General features: G+C 42.0%; 1 protein-coding gene across 3 annotated transcripts in view; it reads left to right on the top strand.

The window, feature by feature from the left end:
* Positions 1 to 13795, top strand: part of GGA3 (golgi associated, gamma adaptin ear containing, ARF binding protein 3) — a 525496-nt gene that overhangs the window by 102877 nt on the left and 408824 nt on the right. The window contains exon 1 of one of the 3 annotated variants that reach the window (XM_069200130.1): positions 3155 to 3173. The exons of the other annotated variants lie outside the window; for them this stretch is intronic. The gene's annotated coding sequence lies outside the window, so the exon portion shown is untranslated. Of the gene's footprint in view, positions 1 to 3154; positions 3174 to 13795 lie in introns of those variants that run through there. 3 annotated transcript variants of the gene reach the window in all.

Genomic DNA, 13795 nt, shown 5'->3' with positions numbered 1-13795 from the left:
TAGCATCCGTGATGTCAGCATGCGTGGCAGGGCCCATATTTGGGTCTGCTGCCCGCTGTTCCTTGGGCCCTGTCCACTGGCAATCCCCCTCATCTCCCAACCCAGGCAAAACAGTGACAAGTCAAGATTCAAGAAACTGTTCCACTGGGTGGTTTCCATCTCCGCGGGCAAACAGAGAATGAGAATATTTTGCACTACAACATGTCCTCCAAGTCCACCAGTTTAGCCTCCTGCACCTGTAGTTGCCTCTCTTGGTCTGCTGGTTGACTACTGTGTGCCCGCAGCACCTCGTTCGCACCATGGGCCCTAGTTTCCAAATCTTTCAAATGGCCCCTTATCTTCTCTGTGTCCTAGCGCAGCAGCGCAATTGTGATGGCCAACCCATCTATTTTCTTCATGATGGCCCTTTTGCCACCCAGGATTAGGTTTGTGATCTCCAGAGTCGAGGACCACTCTAGGCTCCTTGCCAGGGTCAACACTCTGCGCCATTATGGCCAGTCCCTCCTTAATAGGGTAGTGGGTCTTAGACGTTGTGCCCAGGCCCCTTTTAGCATTCATGTTCGGCAGTGGGGTGCTGATGAGGTCAGGGTTGAGGGCGAGTGAGTCCGGCCCTCTGCACGCCCACCATAACGGGGCAAAGGGTGGGGCTATACATTGCAGCAGTTATTGCAACAGGGAGCACCCCTCCGGGGTCACCTCCCCAGTGATGGTCAGAGCCAGCTCTGAGAGTGCATGTGAGGAACCAAGCAGCAATGTATTATTGGTAGGGCAACGCAGTTCTGGTTGGGCAGCACCGTCTTCGCTGAGGCGCCCTCCGATGAAAAATCATCACAATAGCCTTGTCACTGTTCAGCTGCCTTGCCGGATAGGGGACAAGCTGAGTGCATACTCGCAGTCCTCTCTCTTTTGTGGTTTGGAGAATCCTTTTCCTTAGTTGTTTCCATTGTCCCTGGAGGCACAATCATGCTACTGTATTTGGGCCTTTGATTTACTTACCATGAAGGAGGGGTTGGGCCCCCATTTGTTCTCCCGGGGCCTATGTAGGTAATGGGTCCTCTGTGTGCCACCTGTGACATGTTTAGGTACCCTGGGGCTATTCAGCCTGAAATGCCGCTGCTTTTGTGCAGTACGGCTCCTCCCCTACTTCATTTGGGAGTGCCGCTCCCTCCGGGAGCTTCTGCCCGCGTCTGTGCTGAGGATTGTGCTTTGCATTGTCCCGGGTCCTCCTTGTCTGTGTGTTGCAGGGTGCCCCCCCTCAGTGTGCTTTGTTTTCTGATCTCTATGTGGCACCTCCCTTCAGTCGCCAGGGCTGTGGGCAGCCCCTGTCACCTAAGATCTCTCAAAGCCACCGCAGAGGTGTCGTGTTACTTGCAGTTCAACGCCGGTGGCCCAGACTTACTTCTTTGGCACACTCTGTAGCGCTCCCGCCTCTGACGTTTCAGGCAGGCTGCTGTCCCCCCGCAATCCACACAGAGCCTTTTTCATGGTCCCTGCGCTAAGCCTGATTGCCGCGTCCATGCTGTATGTCTTGTATTCTGTGTGCTGATGAGATGGGCCCCAACCCCCAGGCTTTGTCTCGTGGGCGGGGGTGGGGAGGTTCACAGCTCCATCAAATAAATGACCTCACGATCACCAGTGGAACTGAGGCTGTGGTGCCCGACACCAGTGATCGCCGGAGCTGTGACAAGGTTCATCCTCCTAGGTGGCCATCTTAGCTCTCCCTGCTGATGGTTTCTTTATTAGGGCATGGACTTCTGCATGTTTCCCGTCCTCAGGGAAGATGGCCAAAGCAATTGAAGTACTGAATAAGGTGGTGAGTATGTGGCTGATTCTGGCTTCAACTAGATTGAAGATGTTGTTTGTTGCACCTGAGTGGGTTTTAGAATTCTTTGACTCAGTTGAAGAGTTCTTTGATGTTATTGGAGCTTGATTTGATGCATAAAGCTAAGGCCTTTTTTTCGATTCTCTCAACAGTCTCTGGTAGATGTTGATGGCTGTCTTGAAGATGATTTTGTCGCTCATGTCCTTGCTGTCCTTTCCAGTTGTTTACAGTGTCGTTTAGCTGTTCTGAGGTCTTCATTGTACTGGCTAGGCTGCTTGGTGGACTGTCTGTTAGTGTTTTTGGTGATGGGAGTGACACTGTTGGAGCAGTTGGTGATCCAGTTGTTGAAGTTTGACATTCTGGTCTAGGTTGTTGGAGGAGATGGAGTGGGTGGTATTGAGGTCGTTAATTCATGTGTCCTTTGAGATTTTGCTCCAACTGCGGTGGGGGTTATTGTGAAGACTTGGGGGCAGGAGGTCCGTGAGCTGTTGATGTCAAAGTGGACGATGGAATGGTCTGTCCAAGTGAGTTCTGTGGTATGGCTGTACCTGATGCGGTCGCTGAAGGTGAAGATTGGGTCTGGTGTGTGGCCTGCGTAGTTCCTAGGTCATGGATGAGTTGGATGAGTTTAGTGTTCATGTAACCTTGATTTAGTTCTAAATTCCTAAAAATTACTTAGTTATTTAATAATTTCACATTGAGCACATACATATATATTTTTAGGTTAGGACGCTTAAAAATAACTTACCTGCGAAGTAAAGTCTTGCAATGTAAAGGCTGGAAAGATTACCTGCATTGTACTGACTCCCTTTGTAACTTCTGTGATGTAACAGTAGTGCACTGTTTAGTCTAACAAGTTCTTGTCCTTTCTGTGCTGAACTTTAAATGACATTGCTGAGAACCTGTCTCCTGCTAATGTGGAACAAGTGACCACTTCCAAAGACCTAGGGCTTTGCAACGGGATAAACCCTCCCGAAACAGGCATTTAAAGCGAACTCCATCATTCAACTGCATTTCATACTATTCCACTATCTATTTGCATTTATTAAGCACTTGCTCACCAAACAAGTCTTCACAGTGCTGACTTGGTTGGAGCTATAGATCTCCCTCTTTTAAATCTGCCATTTCAGTTTTTCAAGACTTGCTCCTTCTTTGCCAGTAAAATCTTTACTGAACATGGCATCATCCTTGATTGACTAATCCTGTCTTACATGTAAGCTTTCTGTTGAACACGAAATGCATGCCCGAGAGAGGAGAATCTTTCATCCTTATGGGAAACATCATTGTTTGCATGTTTTTTTGCAGCATCCCTCCACAAAGGAAAAATGACAAATTAAATCTCCTGTTTTAGGTAAGGATGAAAAAGGGAGAGATTACAAATGTAAGACATCCTACCTGATTTTTTTCTGCTTAAAATGGATCAGTGCTACTTCTGCAATGGGATGAGACAAGCTGTAGAATCATACTTAAAAAACGTTGCATACCTTCTGCAACCAGATGCAACAGAGGATTATAATTTTTTAAACAATATATTCATTGTTTTTTCTCGTAAGGAAACGTTCAGTGTGATCTTTTGACATATATAAAATATTTGAGTACAGTATCTATTGCAAAGGCGCCAGGTTTTCCCACAACCATATTCCATTAGTCTACCCTGTCTTTCAGATTCAATCAAATCTTGTGTGCAAGTTGCTAATTGATCTTTCCATTGTTTTCTGTTCGAGTGTGATGTATTCATCAAGGGTGAGTTCTTCTTCCACATGACGACAGCTACTTTTGCAGTGTCCCCACTTTGCCATACCAAATTCCAATCTGATCCAGGGTCAAACATGGGTGGGTAGCCTAAGTTATCTTTCAGAATTTTTGCAACCTCCCCCCAGAAAGGAACCAAGTTGGTGCACTCCCAACATGTAAGTTTAATTTTGTCTTCACCACCACAACCCTTTCAGCAGCTTTGGCTAGCACACTGTACATATGGTGCCGTTCTGCATCGTAGGATCTTGATTGATAGCCCTACAAATTGGAATATTCCCTGCTGCGTTGTGCAGCCCTCGGAAAACGTTTTTGCAGAATTTTGTTCCATGGCAACAGCCCTAAATGTCTCGGTCTTTGAATGTAAACATGAAAATATGTAAGAGATGCATATCAGAGGCATCATTTTTTTCCTGAATGTGAATATTATGTTGTTGTCATATTGGTTAATTAGAACTGCATTGCCTCATCTAAAATACATGAATTCCTGTTAAAAATGAGTTCATGTACATCTGGGTAAAAAATACAGCCAGACAGGCTTATATTGCAGACCAAGAAAAAAGGAACCTCTCTCGGAGTGGGCTGCATCACCTAGGATCTTTTTTTGCGCATAATGCAGATGGTTCCTCATGTCAATCTGGAACTCTATTTTAAATTGTGTGAACGTTTTTTTGAGCCGCTCTGGAAAGTGTTAAGCACCAGTCTACAACCCCCTGCTTACCAATTATCAGGTGGTACTAAATGTTGTGCTGGCATACATTCTGGTTTGTAAACATTTTTGTTCTTCCCTTTTGCCTTAACAATAGAAAATTACAGTAAAACACATTTCATCGTTAATATATAATACAGTTCACATTGGTAAAAACTATGTAAAAATATATCCAACAGGCGGTCATTTATAAAAGCACTGGCAGGAACCCCTGTCACGGTGATTTGTGTCAGTATATTTTACTGTTTGTTATAGGGCTGCTTTGGAAGGACGCAGCCCTGTAACAAACGGTAATCTTTTTTCTTTTCAAAAAGAAAATTCTGAAACAGTATTTTCTTTTTGTAAAGAAAAAAAAGTAATGCTCCCCTTGGCATGAGAACCTTCTCCCACTGTGGGGCAAGCATTAAAATGTTTTTACTATTCCTTACTGCCAGGCTTTACCTGGCAGTAATAAACAGTAAGAAATGACTACATGTCCACCCATCCAAATTGGGTGGATAGACATGTAATAATTTCTCCGACAGCCCTTGCTCTCGAAGGCGCCGTTGGAGTGGATTAATCACGGTGGAGATAGAGTAGTTTCTGGGGTGATTAACATGAAGGTCTGCCCACAACGAAATGTGGCAGGGAACTGCATTGTTTGTGTGATGGTACTCTGTCGCTATTGTGGCGGAATATCCTTTCTGCCAAAAATTAAATTGGGCCCCTACACTCTAAAGTAAATAAAATCAGGTACCTAAACACATGTGACACATTAAAGTTGTCATTTTACAATTCTACTTTGTTACGCAGATGGAGCTTGTTATTATCCAAACATACCATATGTATGATGCTATGGTGAAGTAGTTAACAGACTGGCAAGTCATATAGCAAATTTACTTTTTGGGAGTAATTGATGCCTTTGCACAAAATATCATGAAATATAGAACTGAATCCCTACACCCTAGACTACAATTACACAGACCATCACTGCGCATTGTTCTATGCCCTTTCATTTTGTATACTATAGCTAGTGGTGTTTCTTTGCAAGTATAACGTGGTGTGCCTCAGGTTGTATCTAGTCCAGGTATTGCTTTAAGTTTGTAGCAACTTTACACAGCTTATAGTTGAGTGCTTGCGAGCCATCTATAATCACACTTGTACCTTTCCTAAAAGTCTGTGCCCTGTACTCCTCAATAATTGCTACATCTTACCTTTTATTACGATAGGAATATCCCATGGTTGGCTTAGATCCAAATCCTGACCCTTGATTGTTTTCTTTTTATGTCGTATCAATTGATATGCCACAGCCATCGGATGCTACTTCCAATGTGAAAGTAAAATACACGCCATACTTTGCTTGGTTAAAATGTATAGGGATGTAAGGGGAAACAAAGTATGTGAGGCTTAATTTCTTCACAAGTTTGTCCCATAGCTGAAATGTGGTAGTGACTGGTGTAGTGTGGCAAGCATTGCTGAGCCATGTGTCCTCCTGTATTTAGATTAAGTCCAAGAGCAACCTCCCCATGGTCGCCCAATGCATACCAGTCTATGGTTTATCTAAGTCACCTTTCCACCATTATTATTGTTCTCACTTGCACTGCGTAATAGTAAAGTTTAAAGCCTGTATGTGAGTCTGCTACATACCTAACTACTCTGTAGAAGCTTCCTATAAAGCTAGCACCTACACACAACAAGACATGACATCTTGGACGGGTCAATCAATCCAGACTGTAGGCGATCTGTTTGTAGACGGACATCTCTTTTCATTCAAGCAACTGATGACAGACTATAACATCCCACCAGGCCAATTTCTTCTTCACAGACTGTTATTCTGCACCTGTTGTGTCCTATGGAATACTACAGAATACTACAGACACAGAACCTGTCACCTACCCAGTATTGCAGACTACATTTATAATGGGAAATAGCCGGCTCCTTATCACTTGGCTTTACAAAGCCATCTAAGACTTGCCAGCAGTCCCCCTAGACTCGCTCTGGCAGAAATGGGAGGATGAGTATGAAAGAGTGCTGCACGATAAAGAATGGATGCAAGCCCTAGAATTTCCCTCAGCAGGTATCTCGAAACTCTGACTTTAAGAGCATACAATTCTTTCTTCTACACAGAGCGCATCTTACCCCAGCTCAAATAAACTGCTAGTTCCCCAACGTGCAAGCAAGCTGCACCAGACATATGTTATGGTTCTGCCCACCCCTCCAACACTACTGGAAGGCAGTCCACAACATCATACGAGAGGTCACGGAATTGCCTGATATTAACACCTAAGAAGCATGCTTGTTGGGCATCTTCAAGCACCACAAACAATACGAAGTGCGCACCCGCTTCGCCTCTTTGGCGTTCCTCCTTGCTAAACATGCACTCACCCTACAATGGTATTCCTCTACAGCCCCGCCATTAGAGGCCTGCTATGGTGCAGTACATAAATGGGTGACGGTGGAGGAAGCTGCCTTTCACTACGAAGGGGTACAACACCTAAACAAACAACCCATATCTTCCCACTGGGCGACCCTATAAACACAATTCCTACAGCATACTAAAAATGACGACCGTCCCCCCTATCCGCGCAGACCCTCCTTGTCACTTCCACCACTGCCAGCATCCATGAACAATACCTAGTTTGCGGTACGTACCGGTGCGGTTTCCCGCCTTAGGCCCTCCTCGCTGTGCTCATCCCACCTCATTCTCCCCCACTCTATATGGCCTTGTGTCTTGCTGTTCCCTCCCTGAGATCATTCCCATCTAGGTTATCATGGTCTATTAACCTATTTTCCAATTTATGTTTAATCTTTCCACCATTACAGAACACTATTATTTACTTGACAGTATCATTGATTCTTGCAGGACACTGTTACTAAACATGCCTATTTGAGGTTGTCAGAAAGCAAATGTTCCTCTCATTTGTAAATTAAAATATTTACTAACTTTATCGTGCACTGCACTGGGAACTAGTTGATGTTCTTGAAAAACCTAGTAAAAATGATTTTTTTAAAAACAACTGCATTTTCAATGCTTCTTTTAAAATGTAACTCTTACAGCGTTAGTCATAAAGTAGGCACATGTCCCAAAACAGGAGGCATTTTACTGGGGGAAGCAGATAAATTGAACAATATTAGGAAATGTTATAGCTTTTTCTATGCTGCAGGAAATGTTATAGCTCTTTATATGCTGTAGGTAATCACTATCACATACAGCCAGAAGCATATATTTCTAAAGCTGACTTAGGATAAATAGAAAATAGGGAGACAGCCTATAAGACCCTATCACAGAAAATGATCTTAATCTGGCTATCAAAATATTGAAGAATGCCAAAGGGCCTGGCCCCAATGGATACATGAATGAATTTTATAGAACGTTTATGTCTGAAATTACCCCAAAACAGGATAAACTATCCAACACGTTTATAGAGACAAATATGGTGACACCATCTATGGGAGAAGCTACTGTAATAGTTCTTCATGAGCTTGGTAAGGTCCTTCAGTTTTGCACATAGGCCTATTGCCCTTGTCAAGATTGACACAATGCATTTCAAAAGAATCGTAGTCAAAAGAGTAGAAGACATTCTGTTGGATTTCATCCACTCGGATCAGTCCAGCTTCATGAAAAGGAGACAGCTACATGATGATACTAGATGCATAATCCGTCTGGTGGAGAAGGCTCAAAAGAAGCACATGAAAAAGCTTTCACCCAGGTGAACTGCCCTTTTTGCATAAGGGTGGAATAAGTTCACAATACATATCACTATTGATAGTGAATTATCTCCCCACATTTACAACTTTGCTGAGAGGACAGAAATCCTGGTTGTTTGATTTATAAGCGGGGGAGGAGGGTGGTACTCGTCAGGGTTGCCTCCATCCCCACTACTTTTCATTACAAGTATCACACCATCAGTCTGACATGTTCAACAATCTGCGAATAACAGGCTGTTTACGTGAAGGAGGGTGGGGGAGACAGTGGATGTTTTTGGCGCCTTTGAATGGATATGCACAACACTATATGATGTGCACCACTGTGTTGTTTCTGTTTACAATATGTAAACAAAATCTAAAAAAAAAAAGGCATAAATTTTAGTTCGGAAGAGCGTAAAATAGCAATTATGCAGCCAACATTGTCCTACCTAACTCTGGAGACCAAGAACCTCCCTTTCAACTGTGGTATGCCAAATTAGAGGATTCAAATAGGTGGCTGGCTACAAGATAAATATGAGGAAATCTGAGATCCTAAATCTGGTGTTGCAAAAGAAACCAACCGAGCATCTGTGAGACATATTCCTGTTTAAATAACTGCTCTTCCATAAATAAACCGTAGGGTTGGACTAATATCAATAGTGCAGGATCTCTACAAAGCCAAACACCTGCCCCTCTTAACAGAAATTCAGACGGATCTGAAGCGCTTGATGTTCCAGTATATTACTTGATTGGGGAGAATTAACACTACAAAAATGAACATTAGAGTTCTATATCTTTTCCAGGCAATGCATATTGACCATCGGCAGGCGATGATCACTGCCTTCATCTGGAATAACTTTAGTCTAGCCCATATTTCGTCCAGCAGTCCATCATAAAAAGCCACTGCAGTTACGTTGCTAAATAGTAGGCCTCGATTGATGGAGTGTACAGACCTCCTTGGTTTACTGGTAATTGTAGTTTCCAAAGAGCTACTCATTGTCATGTGGTTCCCCAGATAAAATTACCTAGTAAGGTATCTGATTCCTTGAAGAATGGACGCGGTGGGATAACTAGAAGAATGGCAAGGTAATAAAGGAGTCAAGGTAATAGAACCATTTTTGCCATTGTTGTCCGTCCAATTGGAGCCTTAGGGAGTGACTGCCAGAAATGAATTTGTGCCCTGATGCCTGGCAACTCTGCACAAATGTTGCCTTCACACATGTCAAGTGGAGTGTGATATAAGCGAATCCCCAGGTAGCGGAGCTCCGCCGCTTGCCAACAAAAGGGAGTTTCTTACCGTTAGATGGATCGTGCCGGTTGGGCAGGATTGAGGGAGGATATAGCCGATTTCTCCCAGTTCACTCGTAGTCCTGTGGCTGCGGCGAGTGATCGAAGGTGATGTCACAGAAATATATGAGCAAGTCATCAGCATATAACGACAATGAGTGGGTCCTATCTACTAGTGGTATACCCCATTCGCAACGCTCTTTCCTCATGTGCATGGCCAGGGGTTCCATTGCAAAGCAAATAGCAGAGACGACAAGACACCCCTGTCTGGTCTCCCGGTGCACTGAGAAGGGGGCAGAGACACAGCAACCCAGTCGTACTCTAGAGGTCAGTTTAGTGTAAAGTATTTTAGTATAAGCCAGCAGTCTTGGGCCTACACCCAGGCGAGCGAGTACAAGGAAAAGATAAGGCCACATCAGTGTATCAAATGACTTTTCCAGATCTAGTATTAGACATGCTGCTTGCATAAATTGTCCCCGGAAGTGATCTTGTATATGAAAGAGACAGCAGATATTTTGTGATGTGCTGCGTCTTGAAACAAATCCATTCTAATCCTATGTGAATAAATTCCGGGAGGAACCAAGTGTAATGATCAGCGAGGATTTTCCAGAGTATTTTATAATCCACACCCAAGATGGCTATCTGGTGATATGATGGTAGTTATATGGGGTCTGTGCCTGTTTTGCATAGGAAGACTATGAGGGATTCAAACAACGAAGGGGGGAGTTTCCCTGCCGTCAGCGCTGCTTCATACACTGCAGCCGGGGGGGGGGGAGGTGCAGGGAGCACTACAAAAAGTGCTATAATACTCAAGGGGTAGGCTGTTTAATCCAGGCGCCTTGTTTGCGGGCACGATCCTGGCTTTAGACTGACTGGAACTGTCTTCTGTGGTTATTTTAGCATCAAGAGCAAGACTGGTAGTGGTGGGGATTCGGGGCACCTCAATCCTGTTTAGGAAATGTAGAGAGCACTCATCCAGAGAGTCTGATGGGGCACTGTATACTGTTCAATAGTAGTCATAGAAGGATTGGAGTATCTCCTGTGTGTAGACTGTGTTGCCTGTAGGGGCTATTATCTCTCTGATTGGGTTAATCCGGTGATCTTGTTGAATAAGCCAAGCCAGGAGGAGGCCAGATTTGTCGCCCTCCCTGTGGACGTTTGCCGTGTGAGCATTAAGTTGAAGCGACAAAGGTGCTCTAATAGTGCAACATATGACGTTTTTGCTGTTGTGAGTTGTGTAGCCAATGTGGGATCGCGGTCTGTTGCCTTGGTGAATTTTGTTATAATAGTTTTTCTCCTGTCTCTGAGGTGTTACCTTTTTAAGAAGCCTACTACACTTTGTTGGCTTTTATTATGTTTCTACCTTGATTCCTTTTCAAGCCCCTCTCTCTCTAGAGCTCTGATCTTATGTTTTGTCAGCCATCAGTGCAATGCAGTTGCCTCTCAGGACGGCCCTAAATACGTCCCAGCCTTCTGACAGTGACACAACAGCACCCTAGTTGAAGTCAATGTATTTTTGTATTTGGTGACTAAGGGCCAGATGTACAAAAATACCATTCACTATTGAGGAATCGTTAAGTGTTATGTATTGATGAGGGGTTCTTTAATTTAGTGATTTCTTCATATTGGTCTTTCAAAATACCGATTTGGACTTTAAGATTTATTATGATGTCTTATTTTTGCTTCCACTTTTACTGGGGAACAAAGGTGAACAAAGGAGAGGTGAAAAGAATGTCTGAGTCTTTGGAGTAAGAAAATGGCAAGTCGGACTCTAACTGGGGGACAAGACAACAGCAGGAAGAGAAAAAGACAGTTCAGTCACCGGGAATTTGTAATATTAGTTCAGGAGTGTGTTCAGGATTACGAACAATTATTTGGAAAATTCTGCCTTTCATTCCCAGATGCAACAAAGGAGAGGATCTGGACACAAATCCAGGACAGTTAACACAGTCTGTATTGCTACCAGAGGTTTCGAGGAAAAAAGAAAACACTGGTGCGATGTGCAGTATTGTACTGAAAAAGGATTGTCTTTAAGGAGACGACAAGCTTCAGCAGCTGGAGGAAGCAGCACAGAAACAACAACAGTAGAGCAACTAATTGTGTCCACATTTCAGCCACAATCTACCTCTGGTGTTGCTGTAGTTGATACCTCATTGCCTGTACCCACTTTGTTGGTATGAGTTGAAAATGTCGTAATACATTTTATTATTATTTATTTCATGTTTGCTTAATTGCATATATTTATAAACATATGATCTTTTTTTACTTTATTCTGAAACGCAAACTGCCATTCGGTATTATCAAAATGCAATTTGGCTTTCCTAAAATTTTAAATGCCAGTTTTCTGTTGCAAAGGCTCCCATTTGACCTTCGCAACCTCAGAATTACTTTGTACATGAGGCCCCCTATATTTCTGAGACAGTGAGTCAGTACAGCGTTATTTCTGTACCACAAAATTATGCAATGAAGACTGCATGAATTATGGAGTGTTATAAAAATATTTTAATTCAGTTAAATTAATATTATAATTGCTTTAAGGTACAACTACTTTAAGTTCACCTCAAGACATAGCAGAAGTAGACATAAAAGAAAAGGAGGGAAAAATTGGTATTATTTGGATAACACAGTAATAAGTATAACTACAGCATCTTCGGATCCAGTTACATTAGCAACTCCACTAATAGTCATTATATCTATAATAACATCAACATAATTCTCAAGCTATGCAGTGACATAAGTTATTCTTACTCCCATTGTAACCGCCCAACAACAAGGTACTTCTTTCAGAAGAACAAGAACAACTACCTCACCAACTACTCTCATAGGAATAGCTACTACTTTTTGTGTTGGACAATTTAGACAGACTGGTAATGTAAAAATGTGTATCTAAGTGTAGCACTATAGGAAAAACTGTTTGGGTCTGAGAAGAAACAGTTTAAAGGAGTGTTATAAATATTGTCAATAAATTAGGAAATTGGATCATATACTTCATGAAGTCAACTACTTCACAGTATATTTTGATAAGTAAATTCCAAAAATGTAAAAAAAAAAAAAAAACATTTTACATGAATTAGGCATTCAAAATGTTGTTTGTGTCTTTGTAAAAACAAAATTGTATTTGCATGATACATTAATATTGCTCTGATATTAACTATATCTAGTTCATATTCTATATATTGTTACATGTTTATACAATCACAGAGTTATCGAAAATAAAAGCTATTCATATAACACATGATTACGCATTTTTAATTTATTTTGAAATCTAGAAACATAAATACATTTTGTTTAATAATTTATATTAATATTACATTAACATCGTTAATTTAAGTTGTAACGGAATGTATTATACTTTATACATATATATTATATGTGTAGTTAAATATTTAATATATTTGTGTGTGTGTATATATACATTGGTTTTAAGTTGGTTTAACATTTTGAAATAATTTTAATTCATAAATTAATAAGTTTAGGATCATTTAAAAAAAAATGTAATTCTTTCTTCCAAGTATTTCTTTTTTAACCACAAGATCTAGTCCATGGTATTTTGCGCGTGCAAAATGCTGTTTTAAAAAAAAATCTGTGTGAAGAAATGCATCTTACATATCATTACTGATTCCCCCTTTCTGATGTTCGTTTTGCAGTTCGGTAAAACCAATCTGTAAATAGTGATTTGCTATTTAATCAGCTTTGTGTGCAAAATTAAGAAATTTCTATTTTAAAACCCTTAGTTCATTGTAAACAACATCATACTGGTTGCAAACCCATTTGCGATCGATTAATGATTCAGTAACATCTGACTGCTCCTAATTTCTTTCTTGTGTATTGGATCTCAAATAAAAGCAGTGTTGAGGTGCCATATTTCAGGTATACATCTGCTGGAACCCTGTCTTCATGTTCATCAGTACTGGGGCAAGATCAGAAATGTCTGTTAAACCTATCTCCACCTCCCCGACCAAAGAAACCAAGCTGTTACAGAGGAAAATATCATCAATTTGGGAACGTGATCTGTGGACATGGGAGAAATAGTTATAGTCTTTTGCTTCTGGATTATTTTCATCCCACATGTTTTGTCTCAGAGACCTAACTCCTAGGCCTTGCTACTAAAGAAGGCATTTCCAAACTGATGTGCATTTCAAGGGTGCACTGAAGCCCTTCACATTAAGGAATATGACTCACGCCATTTGTGAAGGGACCCCCTCCCGATCTGTCTCCTTACCTGTCGCAGGCGTGCCACGTTCGTCCTAATCACAGGGACAATGAGACCTACAAACCAAAAGGACAACAAGTCAGCAGTGGGAGGTGACTACAGAACCCATGAAAGTAACAGCGGACTTTTCTCAGCAGTGAGAGAGGGGAGACTCCACCAAATTTAAAAGATACGCTGATTGGGTTGAAAGAGGGGAGACAGAAACTGATGATTAGTTTGAGGAAGAAAAGAAAAAGAAAGCGAAGGCGACAACAGCGGAGTAGGTCAAAAAAAGAGGAAAGCCGATGTCGAACCCTGGGAACTGGAGGAAAAAGCAAGAAGGGTGGACACAGACATTGTGAGGCCA

This window comes from Pleurodeles waltl, chromosome 7 (genome assembly GCF_031143425.1).
Source record: "Pleurodeles waltl isolate 20211129_DDA chromosome 7, aPleWal1.hap1.20221129, whole genome shotgun sequence".
NCBI classification, from domain to species: Eukaryota; Metazoa; Chordata; class Amphibia; order Caudata; family Salamandridae; genus Pleurodeles; species Pleurodeles waltl.
The sequence above is the reverse complement of the archived record's forward strand: the minus strand, read 5'-3'. Positions and strand labels throughout refer to the sequence as shown.